We start from the raw sequence: 21,892 nt of genomic DNA, 5'->3' as shown, positions 1-21,892 counted from the left end.
GAGTTGGAATGAGTACGTGAAAATGGATGATTCGTCCTAGCTGGAGTACAATAGGCCTATATACGGGCATCCGCGTGTAAGCAGAATCATTCGCAATGTGTAACACATCCTGTGAATACCTTAAACAATACTTCTACGAAAATATAGTGATTTCATTACATATAAGCCGCTTTGTCCTGTAATGACAATTATTTAAAATGTGAATTTATGTGCAGATGGAGGCTCCGTGGTGTACGTGGTGCCATGCCCTTTCTCCAGTCACCATCCCAAAATTGTAATGAACAATTTATGGAAAATAATAATAAATAAGAAAAAGAAGAAAGTGGCTGCAATCTATACATTGGGCAATCAGTCTAGTAGTTTTATAGAATATATATCAAGAATTGTCAAATACACTACGCAGCCATTCGAAACATGACAAATGCTCTAATTTGCACAGAAACCACATGATGTGGCATACCAGCAACCGACAATAGTCGTATCAATCTTGCGCACGTTTCCACACATGCTTTCCTACAATAGAAATAATATGAGTACACACGACTGTAAAATAATAAATTAAGTAAATGCCAAGTGTGTGGCAAGTGTTGAATTAAATGTTACTGTCTACAGTATCGAAACACTTCCTTTGCTCGAGAAACATTCCTGTAGCGCAGTTGCTAAGACACTCCGGCGTTCACGGTAGGGGATCAGTGAGATGCAGCAAGAGAATACAAGCACTACCGAAGAATCTATTCCTACAACATACACCCCACAGTAGCATACAGTTTCGATTTATTAGCCACGCAGCAAGACTGGCTTGCAGTCCAGCCCCGCCTGTCACCCGGCGGCCGCGGATTCGATTCACAGCCGGGTCAGGGATTTTTAATTGTAAATGATTAATATCCCTGGCCTGGGGACGGGGTGTTTGTGTCGCCCTTAACGTTCCTTTCCTCACATTTAACACTCTACACTTCAGCAATTCCACTTACACGCAGGTTCCTATCCTATGGTGGAAGTAGTGGCAAAATGGTCTATAGAGGTCGACGCCACGAACAAATATCATTAAAAAAAGATTGTCTTGCAAGTACATTCACACTTTCCCATAACTGCGACCAGAATTAGGATTCAACTTTAATACTTTAAATTAATAACTCGTGTTCGACAGAGAAAATATGTTTCAGATTCTGTTCAGTCCATAGCACACTACAGGAAGTGCAGAAAGTGTCGTACATTCAGGTAACAAGGAGACAGAATGTTGCGACTTTAGCTTCTCGAACTTACAAAACTACCACGTAATTAAAAAAAAAATGCAAAAAAGTTAAAGCATCAAAACGTAAACTGAAATATACGGGACATATCTGTGAGAAAAGTTTACAGTCAACAGTCGTTTGGCCACTATGTTGCTTCCGTCTCGTGGGCTATATCCTCATATAACTTACCGGATCCATTTAGAACAGGTAGTGGTACATATTACTGGCATGATTACGACAGTTTCGGTATGTAAAACCATTTCCCCTAGGAAATTATTAGTCTTGTCACTTGAACGGGAAGGAATTCTTAAGGAAATTTATGTTACAGTCAATGAGGGTCCACTGTAGCCGCGATTCGTTCACTCACTCTTCGTCGCAAACTGTTTTTTTGGCTATTTTGCTTTACGTCGCACTGACACAGATAGGTCTTATGGCGACGATGGGACAGGAAAGGCCTAGGAATGGGAAGAAAGCGGCCGTGGCCTTAATTGCCTGGTTTGAAAATGGGAAACCACGGAAAACCATCTTCAGGGCTGCCGACAGTGGGGTTCGAACCCACTATCTCCCGGATACGAGCTTACAGCTGCGCGCTCCTAACCGCACGGCCAACTCACCCAGTCGTCTCAATCGTATCTGAGTCCTGCCTATTCATGGACGGCCATAAAATGTGTCAACTCGCGAGCCATACATATCTGTAACTAGTTGTCTGGAGTCGACGGCCAACCTGGATGTGAATTGCGCCAGTTGCCCCAAACTCATCCACTTTCCAGTACCGGTAACCAATTAAGGCCTGTTTTCATATGTAGGACTGTGCTTCGGCTGTGCTTCGACCGTGCTACGGCGGTGTCGCCTACTGCGTCTTTTCACATGTAGGACTGTGCTGTGGTCATGTGGTCCTTGTTCATTGCATCTGTGCTCACAGGTTGGAGACATGGATCCGAACGAAGAAGACGTAGTTATTGCCTGCGCAGCGTAAATTGTTTTACAACAAAAGAAGAAGAGAAATAAGAATTATAAAGGCATTCATGTTGTTGAACTAAAATTATCACTTGTTCGTCTATTTTTAAGGAAGACAACTGCGCCACCCTACTACTGCAAACTATCACACAATGTATCTCAACCAACGAGCACAGTACTCAGACAGTGCATTGCGCACTCTTATGTCATTCTGTGCTCGTCGGTTACTGGATCACGTACGACCGAGTGCTTCCGATTACCACCGAAATAAGACGGAAGTCCGGCATGGCGACACTAGGGCGACCGTTTCTAATTTTCACATGTGGTACTGTGCTGAGACCAGGCGACGACTGTGTGGGCCGTAATCGCTCTGCTTGGCGATCCATGACAGCACGGTACCAACACGGTAGGGACACAGTCCTACATGTGAAAATACTCAACTGCTGTTCAATGTAAATGGAATGGTTTATACTGTTTGGCGATTGCGGACGACACAGCACGGTCGAAGCACAGTCGCAGCACAGTCCTACATGTGAAAACAGGCCTTTTGTTACACTAGAAAATACATCGTTAACAAACAGGGATATCGGACGAAATTAATGCACAATTAAGTAGTACAAGGAAATTATAGTCATGCTATTAGACCCTAAAACTGCGAAAATAAATTAAACTTTTTTACCCTTCAAGCAAAGCAACTGAAGTGTAAAATATTTTGAACAGTGAATTACTGTACACCTTGAAAATGCGGATAAAGCTACCCGGTGACAGAAACTGGCTAGTGCATGCAAAACAAAAATTAAATGCAGTCACAAAATAACGTGCCAATATTAAACATCCGATTACGTCACAGAATTGCATTCTGTTAGATCATAACGTCGAAAAAAATTGTGTGCAATACGAACTGTACAACGTTCGTCTTCTGCTCTGCTACGAATTTAAGTGTGTTCCGAGGTTCTCGAATTGAGTGAACTCCCTCTCGTGAGGCCAAGTAAGAAGAGAAAGTGGTCCCAAATAAACTCACGGAAACATTTTATTGTGGTTTCCCCCAACCATATTCATAATGAAATTGAACCGAACAGAAAATGCCACGGCCACTCCAGCACTGAAACAGCAGTCCCACTAGCTATCAGACACTAATCCATACCGGTTAAATTTACGTAGGCCTATCTGTCAAGTGTCTAGTATCTTTATCGTCCCGGGACCTGACTTTAACTTCAATTTCAAGTAACAAGGAAGCAAATGCCTTTAAAGAAGAATTACCAATAAGAAAGAAAAGAACAACGGACCAACAGGAATTATCCATTTCATACAACGATATTTTACATACAGTAAATGCAATTACAGAATAACTTCATCAAGAAGAGATAACAGCAAAACTGCCAGAAAAGAATGTCGCGCGTGTTAAACGTCTCTTGAACTACTATCGGTCTTAAAGAGCCGTACTTCACAGCCGTTCCTCCGAGTTTTAATGAACGCTAGAATTATTGCAGCTGACAACAATTATCTCCTTGAAAGTACATTTTTGAAACTGCACAGGTACGTGTACTACATAATTTGCTACACTGAACTACGGTACGGGCCTGCTACAATGCCCATATCAGTTCACGTAACGAAGCGACATGAAAAGAATCGCCCGCAAAATTGGCAGTTGCAATACCTGCGTAACAGGAATTCTCCGAAACTTTTTAAAGAGATAAGCATGCTTTCAAATGCAACTTGAAAACAGTAACTCGTAAAATAGTACCATCTTAAGTGAATAAGAAAGCAACGAGTCTGCTACAAATATAATTTTTTGGTGCACGACAAATTCACAACTGAGAGAAATCTAAAATTAGGCAAATTTATTTTTTCTCAAAAATATATGAACTTAATATGGGCAAACATATATGGCAGAACATTACCCCATGAGAACCAAATCCCCCTGATATAAAACACACAATTGTCGCAGATCTAACTAAAAGGAAGGAAAATCTACACAAATCGCATTAACTTCACGGACATCAATAGAATGTATGGATAATATTCCGTGTTTATACGATTGAAACGTAATGCACTACATTCCACTTTTCTGGCAACTGGCATTACGAAAGATCATATAAACAGATAACAAAATTCCAGCTTGATAAACTACCACAGAATGAGTTACACTTCTACCTTCTGCACATTCTTATAACAAACAGTTGGTTTCGTTTATTTCTCGAAATACAGGGCAATAAATGCCTACGACACTCGTATTAGCTATAATGATGAGCCTGCTTAGCCGAACGTGGTATTAGGGTTCTAAGAAAATCAAACAAAGCTATTCTTATACAGTAAAAGTTGAAAGAATATGAAAATGTACCTGTTTCTCCGTCGTGGTGGATGGTTGATGGAAGAACTGCCTTTTGTGTCGCTCCCCCTCCCGTTTCAACTCACCTACACCCACGTTTTCTGATATTTCTTGTAGTTTCACCGTTGGAAAACCTGGGAAATTCTCTGCGAAGACTTACTGGCGACACAATCTTCTTAACTACCACTAAGCACCAATAAAGCACAGCACTTCATTTCAATCTATACATTGTCACTCGATTTTGTTTAAACCTATAAACAACACAGGGGATCATTCAACTTATAATATTATTATTTCAAAGTATTCACAATACATTCGAAATGCAGAGTCTTTTAACACTTCTCCACTGCCTCACAAAGCAGACAAAAATTAGTATTGATTTTTTAGAGAGAACAAATTCCAAAGAAAATTCAACTGTTCTTTTCCTTTTATCTTCATAGCATATTCACCAAACCACATATAACATATTTGTACACTGAATCTGAAGCTTCCAAGAGTCTTTATAGCAACAACATTCATGATGTACGAACGACAACACAGCCAACGACCCTCGCTACATCATGTACACGCCAACACTGAAACCAGCAGCGCTTCCCTGTGCGAGTCGCGAGAGAAGACCAACCCAGCCAGCTCCAGCCGCCGAACCTTGTCAGCGCCCGCGCCGTACCTAAACTCGCGCCTAGCCCTGTTGCCCTCTACTTCCGGCGCAACTTGATTCTCAATTCATTTCCTGATCTGTCTTCGCAATTGAATTTTAGTATCCAGAGTAATAAAGAATTTTTTTCTGCAGCTGGAACTACAAAACATAAACACACGACGAAAAATAAATTAGCTATTATTACGCATATAAGGACACCAGTGCTTTAAATTAGTATATGATAATATAAATTAGTGCGTTTATGTATACAATAATGAACTAAAGAGATACAGCTCTAGGTATCTCATTAAGAATTTAAGTGCATAACAAAAGAATTCAAGAATAGCCAGAGAAAAACGTGTCTACTCTACGAAATTATAGCGCCAACTGGTAATGCAAAGCTCGGTTGAAAATACAACGGGAATTCTTATTTGTGTAGATAGCCCTACATGTGCTCTTTTCAAGCTTTGCAAACGAAGCGTCTTGAATACTGATGTCAATTTGGACTTTTAAATTTTTTTTCAATCAGTAGTTAAGAAATCATTGTTTACAAGTCTTATAAAAAACATACGTAGGCATATCTGTACACATCACACGAATTTCCGATGTACAAGATTATTCACCAAAGATGTTACACGGAAATAACCTCTAAACCATTAAAAGATACCGGTATCCTGTTTTCATATTCGTAAATGATACCCAGGGGCTTATCCTACTTATTCTTATGGGGTGGTTAATAACCGAGATATTGATACTAACTCCATATTGTAAAATGGAACGGCACGAATACATACAGGTGGCCTAAACGTTCAACTGCGAACAAGTTCAAATATGTAAGTATTTTCAAAACCGGACAGGGTCGGTTGGTGTGGGCATTTCAGTGGCTTGGCAGACTCAGATACAGTAGCAACTTCTGATTCAGTGAGGAAAGCAACGGGGAAACTACCTCACTCTCCATCCCCCTAGTAGGGCCTATACTTCTTCAGTGACGCCTGGGCCACCTAACAACTGATGGCAGAGTTGTTGAGATCCAAACCAGCCTCCGGGCTGAGCACTCAACAAACGTACATACATACATACATACATACATACATACATACATACATACATACATACATACATACATACATACATACATACATACAGTTACTGTACGCGTAAACTTATCATTCCGAAGTTACAAAAGCAGCAGTGGTTTAAAAAACCCAGCATCTATCATTCTTTTATATTGTACTGTAAGCTTACATTATATTATATATACATTACATATAGTTTTATATTTTAAAGGAACATGAAATTCATTCTTTTAACCTTGCACAAGTACCTTGTAAATATATTCTACTTTGAGACTGTTTCGTGAGCGCCTTATGCAGTAGGCTACCTACTGTATATTGCAGCGCAGGATAAAGGGTTTTATCTCTCGGAGAAGTATACCATACATCGATCTGTTGCCAATGCCCAATGAGATGTATACCTCTCAACTGAAATCGTCAAGCCTCAAATGACTTCGATATTTGCACCGTATCCAGAAGGTAGAAATATTTTAGCCAACAACCTTGGAAGACCACAATGAATACCTTGCTGCTCTTGTTAAGAAAGTAAGTAATTCTCAGTTCATCGTAGAACAGCTGAACATGATTAGTCCACCGCTAACTAGTTTTCGTATCACCAATTTACGTAGTCAGACCTCGTTACAGTAATACTGGGATGAAGTATATCATAAGGTATTGTAATGCAATGAATACTGATGTTACCGGGACTTGAAACATATTTTGCATCGCCCTCGTGTACTTAGGGTCTGTGAAGTTTCGTCTGATAACACTAGCCAACATGATTTTGCGGCAAAATAGAAAATATGCAATTCTTATGGAAATCGCTGCCCTGATTCCGAAAATGATGCTATTTTTTTCCTATCACGTCTAGTTTTGATGCAATTCGGTGTTTTAGTATCTGCATGAATTCGTAAGATGTAATGGTGAGAAATGTTCTCGGGCATCTTTTTTAGAATACAATTATGTGATTCGATTTGTTACTGTTTGCATTTTTTTATAGGTTTACTGCTGTCTAAATTTTTATTTTGTAGTTGGGGATTTCCTGGTAAATTCATAACAAACTCCCCCAGATACGCAATAGACCGCGAGGTATGTAGGATTGAAGATAAGACAGTTGAAAGTTTGTCTTTCATCTTAGACCACTTGAATAATCAGACGTGTTAAACGCCCCAGCCCATACGCAATGTTTATGATGGACTGATAAAGCAGTTTCCTTGCAAAGATAACAGTCCGAAAGTAATATACTCAAGAAGATGAACTTGTATTTTGTACGGATGTTTCAAATCTTCTACGTCAACTGGGAGAGAAAGAGTATGATCCTAGTAAATGGCGTGTTTTTATTAACTCTTCCAAAATAAGTTTAAAGGCAGTTTTGCGTCATAATACAAATGTTCTGGCATCCGTCCACTTGCACACTCCACAAAAATGTCTGAAACATACGAGACCTTAAAGTTGGTGCTTGAAAATATTAAATATTTTGAGCATGGGTGGCAAATTTGCGGTGATTTGAAGATCATTGGATTGTTGCTGGGACAACAAAAAGGCTATACAAATTTCCCTGTTTCCTATGCGAATGGGATAGCAGGACACGGGATAAACATTGGGATACAGTGAATTGGACAGAAAGGAATCAACTACAAACAGAATCCAAAAATGTCTTGAATGTAAGTCTTATTGACCGTGAAAAAATTCTACTTCCACCCTTGCACATCAAATTTGGATTGATGAAACTGTATGTAGAGGCATTAGATAAAAGTAGCCTATACTTCCAATATTTATCCAATAAATTTCCCTAATTATTATATGCAAAAATCAAAGAAGGCGTATTTGATGGACCACAGATTCGTGAACAGATGAAGGATAAAAGTTTCACAGACACGATGACCAAAACTGAGAAAGAGGCATGGAACGCATTCAAAGATGTAGTGACTAAATTCCTTGGCAACATTAAGGACCCTCAATACAAAGAAATTGTGAGGAAAATGTTGGTAAAGTTTAAGAAACTCGGTTGTAATATGAGCCTTAAGCTTCATTTCTTAGCTTCACATTTGGATTATTTCCCTCTAAATTTAGGAGCTGTCAGTGAAGAACAAGGTGAAAGGTTTTCCCACGATCTCAAAGATGCAGAACGGCGGTATCAGGGACGTCGGGATGTGAATATGATGGCCGATTACTGTTGGTCGATTGCACGAGACGACCCTTCTAGAGATCATTCAAGAACTTCAAAAACCCGGAAATTCCACGGAAAACGGGAAAAGACGGAGGTGTGAATCTAACCTGCACATAATGTAAGTAACAAAACTATGTATGCTTAATCATGTAATTTTTATTCAAGGTACGATTATATTAATTTAAAAGCAACTGTACAGTCGAAACTAAATAGGCGCTTTATGCTTCAGTTTCACGAATTTCAATATACATCAAAAATATAATACATACTATCTACTTGCTTACAAAGCAGCATTTATGTGTATTCAATGTATGAAAAATATGATTACATTTTGCAAGCTGAAATTTACATTAATACATCAAATTTAATCAATACTGAGAATCAACAATTTTACGTAAGAACAAAATAATATTTTGTAAAATTACCACCAAACCAGACGTGATTCGCTAAAACTAATTTTTTTCTCGAATTCTGCGTTAAGAAATTCATAAAACCCACCTAGTTTCGTTTTTACCGCACAAAAAAAGTTTGATTTTGCAGGCTAGTGTAATCTGCGCCGATGGGGAGTCTTACTTTAGTGTGTACATTTGTAATGGGATGCGGTTAGAATTGGAAAGGAAGTAGCTGTGGCCTGTCTGTTAGATACCATTCCCGCGTTAACTAGAAGTTGAAGACAAAAGAAGTCTAGAGGTCCGCAAGTGTCTCACTACCCTGCTCAGTTGTTACCTGAAGCCGACTCCACACTATTTCCACCCCACAAAAAACGCTGCAGAGTTAGGAATCGATCCTGTGCTAGTCATACGACACTTAAATTGTTGGACCAACAAAGTGGACGTAATTCACAGATGGCGAAAACTTAACGAGAGGCAAGGCTACTGAACACCTTAAAATAAGAGAATGGATTGTAAACAGAACAGACGGACGTTCGAAGAAGGCAGGACAGATATGAAGAGAGTAGATGAACTACTGCTTCGCATATTTTACTCTGGGAAAGGAGTTGCAATTGAATTCTAGTAAGAGATCATAGTTAAACTCGTTTCTTAGGTCTCATGCACAGTGAGAATCAGAGCACTCCCGTCAGCAGAACGTCGGAAATCTCGTCTATGTTTATGGAAAAGGGGGAAGAAAAGAGATTGAAAGTTACCAACTTAGCCTTGAAGGCCTGAAATATACCGCTTAATTAGTTATTTCCGGTAAGATATTGGTGTAGGCCTATTCTGAGAATTTTCATTAATTCATTAAAATGCAGGACACTTTTGCTTCCTATTTGTGATTCTCAAAGTAGCAATTTTGTTTCGAAGGTCTTCATGTGGTCGAACACAGCAGTGCTCAATTAATCTTCATCTTGAAGACGTGAGTTAAGTTCGTTCAACTGAGCTATAATATTTACTGGAAGGCAAAATCCCACATCCATTCTGAGTATTTAAATTTCGCAATACAGTATTTCTTTCCCTTCTTCTCCGCGAATGTTTGTATTCATCCTCGAGATTAAATGCTCGCTTAGACATTTTGCCATGGCTCAGCCATCCTATTTTGGCGTTAAAATGTTTTTTTTTGCTTTACGTCGCACAGACACAGATAGGTCTTATGGCGACAATGGGATAGGAAAAGGCTATGAGTGGGAAGGAAGCGGCAGTGGCCTTAATCAAGGTACAGCCCAGCATTTGCCTGGTGTGAAAATGGGAAAACACTGAAAACCATCTTCATGGCTGCCGACAGTGGGGAGTTCATGTGGAGTAAGCGTAAATAAATTTAAAAAATAAAATAAACATTGGTAGTTTCATGTTCGGCATTTATGCTTCAATTTCCAATCATAGAAAAGTATTTCATCAGTTCAGATAATTTGGGCTGTAAAAGGTTAAGCATTTCTTAAATGACTGGGTGACCAGCAGCGAAGCCCACAGATTAGGCAGCACAAACATTCTCCGCTATTACCAGCAATGAATGGACAATAACACCAAAGTTCCATTCAAGGCGCACACAATACTTAAAAAAGCGCCACAGCTCCCTGATGGGGCAAGAGGAAAAATAATAACCATAGTCATATCCATCATTCGGCGATGAAACATTGTCACCAAAGTCCAGCGATCATCACTGAATGTTAATATGTGTTTATATCTACTCCTTAGTCCTGTTTCTTGATAAGGGGCCGGGGATGAGGTGAGATTAATTTATATGGCATGTTTTATGGCCGGATGCCCTACTGACGTCAACGTCAATTGAGGAGTAAACGAAGATGAAATGATGATGACGAATGAAACTGGGTAAGGAGGTGGAAAGAATCCGCTGTGGTCTATAAACAGGAACCGTCACGGAACTGGACTGAAAGTGAAAAATGGGAAACCACAGAAAACCATTCCCAAGACACGCATCTCCCGAATGCAGAACTTAGCTCCATAGCCGTAGCGCGTTAACACGCGCGGCCACTCTGCTCAGTCCTCGCTAAATGTTAATAGGAAAACCAAATCTTATGACAGGCGGAATGCACATTTCTAGTGCTTATCATGCACTAGACTGGGGATTCCCAACTTTTTTTGACTGAAGACACTTTAGCGAATGCCCACGATATCGCGACACTACTACTACTACTACTACTACTACTACTACTACTACTACTACTACTACATTTTCTTCTTATTATCATCATCACTATCACCATCATATAAACTTCTGTGTAGTGTCGGACATCCACTGTTGTAGATTGGCCGACGATAACAAGTAAGATCCGGTCTGAGTGGCTTAGACGGTTAAGGCGCTGGCTTTCTGAGCCCAAGTTGGCACGTTCGATCGTGGTTCAGTCCAGTGGTATTTGAATATGCTCAAATAAGTCAACCCCGTATCCGTAGATTTACTGGCACATAAAAGAACTCCTGCGGGTCAAAGTTCCGGCACCTCGGCGTCTCCAAAATCTGTAAAAGTAGTTAGTGGGGCGTAGAAACATTATTATTATTATTGCTAGTTGCTTTACGTCGCACCGACACAGATAGGTCTTATGGCGACGAGGGGACAGGATAGGGCTAGGAGTGGGAAGGAAGCGGCCGTGGCCTTAATTAAGGTACAGCCCCAGCATTTGCCTGGTGTGAAAATGGGAAACCATGATTATTATTATTATTATTATTATTATTATTATTATTATTATTATTAACAAGTAAGCGGGCGCATTCTTCTATACACAAGGAGCATATCGCTTTGCGTCAACGAAAGATAAAGTGCTACAACCTGCCACTGGATATCCGGTAGAATATATTTTTAAATATTTTTTGATAACTCACATATTAAAATCCGTCGATTTGTTTTGCTAGTGGCTTTGCGTCGCACCGACACAGATAGGTCTTATGGCAGCGACGGGATAGGAAAGGCCTAGGAGTTGGAACGAAGCGCCCGTGGCCTTAATTAAGGTACAGCTCCAGCATTTGCCTGGTGTGAAAATGGGAGACCACGGAAAACCGTCTTCAGGGCTGCCGACAGTGGGATTGGAACACACTATCTCCCGGATGCAAGCTCACAAACGCATGCCCCTGACCGCACGGTCGAAAAATTTTTAAGGCCCTCTGTGCGATTGTGGGATACTTACATCACGTGGCATCGGTAATGAACTCAATGGATGAAGCTGTGCATATAATCCGCTTTAGAGGTGGGTTCAGGTGAGGAGGATAGATTACGTCGGAGAAACGGTTGGGAACACCTGTACTAGAATGATAACGTGGACGAAGAAGACCACGCCACTTCATTCAAACTTACGTCGCCTCCAATCTCCAAAAGCAAGAAGTTGTCCGAGGGACCTTGGAAGTTCCTAATTTCCCGTCTGATTGTACCGATCAGTTTTCCCTTCCTTAATGAATTAATAGGTCCTTCCCAGTTTTCTGCATCTCTGTTCTAATGAGGCACGAGCTACATTAACCGGATAATCGACTTAAAAGGATTTAATCTCGTGCGGGATGTAGGTCGCTATTGGTAATAACACTGGGTTGCTCGAAATGTTGGTTTGCCTTCAGATTTCTAATGAAGCTGCGGGATGACTAGGGGCTGGCTTGTCTGAGTTAAAGACGTCCGTGTGGTGGTGTCCTAATACGACCCACGGGTTTGTACTGTGGCCAAGGAAAAAAAAATAAACCTGCTCAGCTACGAATTGAGAGTGAAGAACTGTTTGCAACTTGCCTGCAACAATGTTCCACTTATTAATTACATGTACTTCTACAAACATGACCTCAGTAAGGATTTCATTAATCGCCTTCACCACCACCACCACCACAGACTAAGGACTGCACAAATACATGAATACAAATCTCAAGCAAGGGTTATACTGTAGTTAATTTGCGAAAAACAAATTTTCATAACCCACGTAATACATTTTATCGCAGCGTATGCCCTACTGACGTCAACGTCAATTGAGGAGTAAGACAGGTCTTTATGGCATGTAAAGAATTTTCAACATTTCTCATAAAATACTCTAATTTTACAGCATTTTATTTATAACTTTATACAGGAAATACACTTCTAAGACACAAGAGCTATTCCGAACTTCTTAATTATGTTTTTAACAGCAGCAATAAGCGACTCCGTTGCAACTATGTACAAGCTCCATGTGAGTTATCTACATCACCATATCATTAAAATATTTTATGTATTTATTTACGATGAAGTTATTCCGTCGTATAATCTCATAATAAGCTGTTTTTATTGCCACCATTTTACGAGACTCGCATATAAAAAGAGAAGTAATGGCACATCCATTACTTGCCATATAAGTTTTAATGCGAGGGCTTCATGTTTTACAACCAACATGTGCAACACGCCAACGAACTGATGTTATCGCATTAACGACGATATGCCGCAATAGCACTAGCTACCGGTCACCCTGTGGGGACCCCAACTCTGTCATTACAGCGACCTTATGGTATTACGGTCGAATAAATCTGGATAGAGAACGAAAAAGAGACCGACTAATCTGTCTGGCTCATGAATGCAAAATTTAACTGTCGCATACAAAATGAATATTAATTATCCATACACAATTACACTAACTGAAAGCAGAAGAATGATCAATAAAACAAGAAATTAAATTACATGAAAAAAAATGGTACATCTATCTTTTTGTGTTACAAAGACGAACCTCTGTCTAGGGCACACACGATGTCAAGGAGATTTTAGTTAGAAGGTGACTATCCTATACTGGTTGTCGAGAATAACTGAGGGCTTACACTTTGTTACAAGAAACGCGATACAGTTTTGACCCATTAAAGAGAGAATACAGTGAGTTTTCTTTTAACCTCGCCTAATAATTCATGTAGTATAGTATTCTCAAAGCAAGTTTTAACAATGTAATCTCCGCCGAGCGAGTTAGCCGTGCAGTTAGTCGCGTAGCTGTGAGCCATTCGGGAGATGGAGGGGTTCGAAATCCACAGTCGGTAGCCCTGAAGATAGTTTTCCGTGGTTTCCCCTTTTCACATCAAGGAAATGCTGGGGCTGTATATTAATTAAAGCCACTACCTTCCCAATCCTAGCCCTCCCATCTTTGAGTCGCCGAAAACATTCGATGTGTTAGTGCGAGGTTAAACTACCAGCAAAAATAAAATGTAATCTCCATACATAGAGTTTCTAGTTGAGTAAAAGCAGTTTCTCAAAACTAGACATTTAGAGCATAGTTTAAACGTGTAAAACGTGTATAGGTCTACTGCAAGTACGCTATGGAGTAGAGTGGCATAACCCATATCATAACTTTTACACAGCTAAACATATATATATAATCAAAACACTTATTTTGTAGAACTTAAAATACTTTGGCCAGCAATGACCTCCATACACCGAATTTACATCTAGGCCTAGAATTCCCTTAGTTATTGGTTACAAGAAATGGGACATTCTTGTATTTAAAAGAACACAACACTCCCGCATTTAAGAACTTCGAAAAGCCAACCGCCTGAGTCGGGATTCCATACGACAACCTTGGCATTAAAAATGAGCGCCCGACCACCCATGTGATGTGGCGGCACGATGACGATGACGCTTGTTGTTTAAAGTCCACAATCATCCATTGACCAGAATTCAAAACGTGACGAAGAATGAATGGATGAATATGAATTTGAAACAATCAGGGGATCCGGCCCCCACCTTCCCAGAAACTATCTTAAATTAATAGAATTATTGACCAAGGGACTGTTTCTAAAGCACAATCGTGAATCGATGATGCCTGTTGACTAAACGGGTCTAAAATCCAGGTTACTGCCCCTCATAATAGTACTTATCGCCAGCAACGTAGAACCCTGGTATTTGTCATATTGCGGTACTAATCAAAAGTCATGTAAACTCACATTATGGTACTACTCAAAAGTATTGTACGTCGCGCAGGTAATGCAGACCTATGGTGTTTCTCACATAATGGCTCCACTCATAGGCAACGCAAACCCATGGTGTTCCTCATCTAGGTGTACTAATTACAGGGACCCGAACTATCCCGTGGTGTTCCTCACATAATGGGTACTAATCGCAGGCAACGCAGACCCACGGTGCCGGTCATATAGTGGTACTAATCACAGGCAACGCCCAGACCCGTGGTGTTTCTCACATAATGGTACTAATCACAAGCAACGTAATCCCGTGGTGTTCCGCATATAGTGGTACTAATCGCAGGTACTGTAAACCCACAGTGAACCACTCTCTGCTGCTACTAATTACAAACCTATTGTGTACCTAATATAGCGGTACTACTCGCAAGTAAAAGCAACACATGGTGTTCACAGCATGATGGTACTAATCACAAGTAGTTTTATGGTTCTAATACAATCATCACTTGGTCGCCCCTTTCAGTCGCCTATTACGACGGGCAGGGGATACCTTGGGTGTACTCTTCGTCTGCATCCCCCACCCCGGGGGGTTCTGGGTGTGTGGCGGTTCACTAACCAGAATGAAGAAGTTAAAATATTTCCTGGAAGCAATTCTAAACACAAATTCGAAGTCAGAATATTTTATTGGCCTTAGATCACAACAGAGATGAAAACTCCCATTGCTTACGCCCACAGAGAAACCTGCAGACCGAAGGAGTTAGCTACGCAGTACGGTTCGTATGGCAGTGAGCTTGCATTCTAACCCCACAGTCGGCGGCCCTAAACATGGTTTTCTATGCTTTCCCCTGCCCCCCCCCCCCTTTTAACATCAAGCAAATGCTGGTGCTGCACCTTAATTGAGGCCAAATCAGCCACCTTCCCAGCCCTAGTTCTTTCCTTTTCTATCGTCACAGAGCCGTATAACTACGAGTGTAAGTGCGACGTTAAGCAACTAATAAAAACGGTACCCAAGGACAAACTTGTTAAATATTCAAAGATCTGAACAAGAAAACCGACCATGCAAAATTTGAAAAGTTATCTGCAACAAGCCTAAGATAGAGTGTTTTACCAAGAGAATATTCTATAACAAACTTTTCGAGAGTCCACAAACAGGTAATCGGTCAACAGAGAACGTTTCTACAAAAACGAACTCATTTTGAACAAACATGTATGCTTAAATAATTGAGTCACGACATAATAATTGCAAAACACATAAATTAACTTTATTGGATTTATGTCCCACAAACCACTTCTACGGTTTTCGGAGACGTCTAAATGCCGGAAATTTGTCCCGCACGAGCAGTGCCTGATTAAGGTGTTTGGAGGCCCTGGGCTATTTAAAAATGTGCGGCCCCTTCTTCGTAAGCAACCCCCCCCCCCCAACCCCAGGCAGCGCTGGGGAAGGTACCTGGGTCTTCGGGGGTGGCAGTCATTATTGTTACCACTACACCAACGAGATCGGCAATTTATTATTTACGACTCCGAGTATTCCATACAATGTGACTGAAGTTTAAAATACACATTAGGATTCCCTTTCTTTGTTCTTAAAACCATCTTCCCAATGTTCATGCATTCCAATTCCGTGAAGGCCTAATTTCTCTTGAAACAGCAGACTTAGATATTATACTATTCGCTTACCTGTAGAAGATTCCAATTCACCAGTAACAGTCTCTTCAGTCGTCGATGCACTTGTAGACTTCCTGTCAAAAAATGTTGATATTTTTGGCAACTTTTCAATTTCTTTCGAATGTTGCTCTTTTAATTTACGTTTTTTGGCATCACTAGGATATTTTCTATCCATTTTACAAGAACATTACAGTTGTAACCTACGAATGGTTCAATAATCAGTGGTGAACTGGAAATTCTCTTCCTGATGCAAAGATATAGTATAGCATGCGCATTCCACCATGCTTCCCCTGTCCCCTCCCGCTCAATTCCTAGACATCTTCCCCCATCTTCCCGTACTCGCAAGCTGCCAGATTTAAATATTTGTCAAAAATAACCTTTACAATAATTGCAGTGCGTAAGTAGAGAGGATTCGTGTCTCCGGACGGTAATTGATTCTAGTAGTGATGATGAAATACTAACGCGGACAGCTGGTTAGAAGGAAGGAAGAGTAATTATGTGATGTTATGTTATTAGTAATAATACGTTTGTTGACCCATTATTCAACTATAGCCGGACTGAGTGGCTCAGGCGGCCCTCTGACCCCTACGTGGCAGGTTCGATCCTGGCTCAGTCCGGTGGTATTTGAAGGTCCTCAAATACGCCAGCCTCGTGTCGGTAGATTTACTGGCACGTAAAGGAACTCCTGCGGGACTACATTCCGGCACCTCGGCGTCTTCGAAAACCGTAAAAGTAGTTACTGGGACGTAAGTAAATAACATTATTATTATTATTATTATTATTATTATTATTATTATTATTATTATTATTATTATTATTATTATTATTATTATTATTATTATTATTTAATATTTAACTATAAGGTTTTAAAGGACAAATATCCTTTTGAGGAGCAACAGTAATTACAAATCTTTTATCGGCTGTTCACTATTTAGGTACTGATCTAGTACAGTGTGTTTGAGGTGGATACGTGTTCGATATTTATGCGAGCGTAAATATTCACATACATGCACAGAGGTGGAGCAGCAGGCATTTTTATACAATTTTAGTTTCGGCCAAGGGCCGGGGCCTCTTGGCACTTTACCGAGCTCGATAGCTGCAGTCGCTTAAGTGCGGCCAGTATCCAGTATTCGGGAGATAGTAGGTTCGATCCCCACTGTCGGCAGCCCTGAAAATGGTTTTCCGTGGTTTCCCATTTTCGCACCAGGCAAATGCTGGGGCTGTACCTTAATTAAGGCCACGGCCGCTTCCTTCCAACTCCTAGCCCTTTCCCGTCCCTTCGTCGCCGTAAGACCTATCTGTGTTGGTGCGGCGTAAAGCAACTAGCAACAAACAACCTCTTGAAACGCGGGGCCCGGGGCTGCAGCCACTTTAGCCCCCTTCCCCCTTTATCCGGCTCTGCGCACGAGTTATTGTACATCCCGATACACACACCAATAAGAGACTGGAGTATCTGAGCATCATCAAATACCACCGGGATCGAGCCCGCCAACTTCGGCCAGGCAACGTAGGCTCAGAAGGCCAGCGCTCTATCACCCTAAGCTACTCGGCACAGTTATTTGAATAATACAACTGTCCTGTTCATGCCACCTATCTTCCGATGACTTTGTGTGCCTATGAGGTGACAAATGCTCATGATCACATTTTTCAAGTCCGTGTACTTCAGTAATTGGCAGCTTCACATTTAACGATAAGACATACTTAAACAGACTGAAAAGTAAGATCTGGATCATCCTTAGCCATTTCCTATTATATAGTACTGGGTTATAAATGGTTTAACATATCTAATGATTTGCTGTCTTGAATTCATTAGGCTGTTTTAATAGCATAGTCAATGGAAATTAAACTGACGATAGCAAATGCAATCTTAGGGGACGAAATACTGTGCTCTAAAATATCACAGTATCTTCACGGAGAAACGCTCTTTACCATTAGGTATTACGAGAGTCCATGCCGAACTGACAAATAATTCTATACTCCAGCTATTCGCCCGCTCTCCTCCTGTTAACGCAGGAATCTTTCGAACACAAGTAGGGTCGTACAGCATATTGCAAGTTTGAAGTTGTATGAGACTGTTGGCATAGTCAACACAGCCACTTGGAGGCCGCAGGACCAATAAATAATAATAATAATAATAATAATAATAATAATAATAATAATAATGGCGTATGTGAATGGCTCCGGAGAAGCCTGCTGCAGATCTTTCGAGTTGACTCCCATGGGCGACCATCGATTCTATTTAATCGACGCAAATGCATGGCACTTGCCCGAAGAGGCAAAGGCTCACCACCGGCTTCAATATCTTACGTGATACTAAAACGTTTAAAAGTTATGAGTACACTGTTCAGCAGGTGGTCACGGCACGGAAGACGTTTCAACAAATGTATGTTCCTTGAATAGCAGATTATGTTTTTTAATGCTAGTGGTTTTACGTCGCACCGACACAAGATTGGTCTTATGGCGACGATGGGATAGGAAAGGCCTAGGAGTTAGAAGGAAGCGGCCGTGGCCTTAAGGTAGAGCCCCTGCATTTGCCTGGTGTGAAAATGGGAAACCACGGAAAACCATCTTCAGGGCTGCCGACAGTGGGATTCGAACCCACTATCTCCCGGATGCAAGCTCACAGCCACGCGCCCCTAACCGCACGGTCAACTCGCCCGGTAGGTTATGTTTTAAGGCGATACTTTGCGCGAGCTTCAAAGTATTAATTAAACGCTGCTTCGAGGCACTGAACTGTTATAGTCGTTCTATCCTTGGACTACCAACCTCAGTAGCTTTGTCGGTTATTGGGTGTCCTTCAGTTATCAAGATAAAGGTTTCGGTTCCATCTGAAATCGATATAATTCGACGGAATATAAAAGAGGAAAGCCTGTCACATTGTACTTTTTTAATATTACAGAAATCCTGTGAGACAAAACTCTCAAGACTCGGGCGTCTCCTTAAAATCGACAGCAACTGAAAGATTATTATTATTATTATTATTATTATTATTATTATTATTATTATTATTATTATTATTATTATTTACATAGAGGATCAGTCAGGGCTTAGGCTGAATCGTCAGCATACTGGCCTTCGATTCTGAGGGCCCTGGGTTCGATTCCCAGCTGGGCCCAGGATTGTAGTCGCATCTGGTTTATCCCTTTAACGCATCTTATTACACATGTTTATATAACAACATATCACACGACAAACCACCACAGAAATCCACATATGGTTGGCGTCAGGAAAGGCATCCAGCCCGGAAAACTAGGTTAAATTAATTCAAGGTGCCGATATCAAGTAACTGGGGAAAAAGGCCGAAGAGAAAAAGTGAAACGAAAATTATTTATACAAATCTTATGAAATATAAGTCCCACCGCAACTGACATCTGCAGGTAGCACTGCCTTAAATTGCCAAGTCAATGTTTTTCCCGGTATTGGTACTACTTGAGCTAGTCCAAGAAGTCCTATTTCTCGAAAGGAACACCGCAAACTATCAAAGAGTGTGGAGCTGATCTACGAGTATTAAGATCAGCATTCTATTGCGCCAGGGCCCGGTTGTATAAAGACATCTGACTGGAGATCAATTAAGAACTTAGTTCTGAAGATGAACTGAGATTACGACTTCATCGCGTTGTATAAAACTGAACTCGGTTTACACATGTGTAGTTCAAATGTAATCGGAGTTCAAAAAATTGGACGTGGCAACACCGCAAAACAAATGAAATACGAAATGTCTCGGCCCGTTGGATAATACTTAAATAGTGGGATTGACCTGGCCGTGACTGTCAACAAATGAAATACGAAATTGCCGTGACTGTCGAAGAAGGAGAAGAAGATAATATTGTAATCTCGTGAAGTAAACATGGAAGGAACTTCACACAGAAAGAAAAGTGCGATCTGGTGGATATTGTACTATCAAGGTACAAACATATAATATAAAATAAAAGAGCCTATATGGTGACATCAAAGTAGAAAGAGAAAGCCGTTGACTTGTCAATGTTAAAGAACTCTCCAACAACCATTTGAAAACTTACTGTAGCATAAAACCTAGGAGTTGTTAGGAACATACACATGGGTGACAGGGGATAATTTATTTGACCAGGTTTTTGTAGTGTTTCCCTTAACTTTAGTTCCAGTCGTTCCACAACATCTTTCGATAAACGAAATCTTATTTTGAACATTTCACACAATTCAATAATCGGATTCCGTCTGTGCCGAAAGACGCGAGGAGCTCGTTGTAAAATCAACTCTTCTTCATCAGACGAAAAGTCGGAATAATCTGACATCCCTGCTAAAGAAAATATATATATGCTTTGTTTTTTGAACTTGAAACATAATAAAAAACTAAGTAACAACATGTTGGTATAGCAGTAGGCTATTATTTATATGAAATTCACATAACCTCACTTCTGAAAAAATCGAGCGATCTTTAGCAATATTATTTAACTACTAGCATTCAATATATTTATAACGCACCTCGATATTATTAAGGTACGGTATTCTTACGCAGATACGATACAAGGAAACACTTCTCAAGTCTTTAGGTCTAGTTCAATGTTTAATGTGAATGATAATGATCTAAGTTCAAGGAGATTAACCGACGAATATTCGGCAGTCAAATCTGAACTTAGATCAAGACGAGATGATCTTAGATTAGCGTTTATACAACGGAAAATCGAAGTTCAACTTGACTGGCAGCCATTTTTCCTCTTTAAACTCCGATCAAAAGTTTTATACAACCGGGCCCAGGTGTGCTTAGTAAGATCAAAATCATTCGCCAGTGTTGCTTACACCTTTCAGGTTATGTTGCTTCATTATGCGCGGGCACCTATATGACGGCATTCTTAATATCTGTAAGTTAAAGAGAAAACACCGTACGGCAAGTCTGAACATACCATGTCCTGTAGGACTTCCACGTGTATTACTACCGTACTTCAAGCGACGCAAAAAAGCCAACCCTAACCACAACGAACAACGAACTAGAGCACCGCACAGGGTGGCTCTTTTCATCTGAAATGTTTTCTGACCGGTTGAAGATAGCGATAAGCTGTTTTCGCCTAGGTGAATATCAATGAGGGACTCATGAAAGAACGTTCCATTTTCAAATGTGGTGCCATCAGGCGTTAGTAGCCCATAAGTCAAGAAGATGGGGGCTGCGTACGACCCATACCAGTGTTGATGTCACCAGGGAGAGTGAGCATACAACCCCTGACGCATCACCTTCACCACATCTTCAACGTTCAGTGTGTTGGCACAACATTTGAAAATGTGCATATCTCCTTTTCACCAGTGGTGCTTTGTATGAATGTGGAAATAATTTGATCGCTAAATGTAACTGCTCGTCGCCATAAGACCTATCTGTGTCGGTGCGACGTAAAGCCCCTAGCAAAGAAAAGACAGAAATGTAACTGCCTAGTACCAACTACAAAAGCGAAAGGAATGGGTACAGTAGAGGAGAAGTTGTGGTTATGGAATAGGTAGGGGGTTTTTGGAATACCATGATATCTACAAGGTCTATATACATAGGTCAGGACACGCACAAGTAGCCGCCGTATTGGGACTAAGTCTGGGCGTTCCCCAC

The 21,892-nt window shown here is 40.7% G+C and overlaps 1 protein-coding gene across 3 annotated transcripts in view; it reads right to left on the bottom strand.

The window, feature by feature from the left end:
- Positions 1 to 21,892, bottom strand: part of tay (tay bridge) — a 942,824-nt gene that overhangs the window by 360,536 nt on the left and 560,396 nt on the right. The window lies entirely within an intron of this gene.

Source organism: Anabrus simplex, chromosome 2, assembly GCF_040414725.1.
Source record: "Anabrus simplex isolate iqAnaSimp1 chromosome 2, ASM4041472v1, whole genome shotgun sequence".
NCBI lineage: Eukaryota > Metazoa > Arthropoda > Insecta > Orthoptera > Tettigoniidae > Anabrus > Anabrus simplex.
This window is presented reverse-complemented; position numbering and strand designations above follow the sequence as displayed.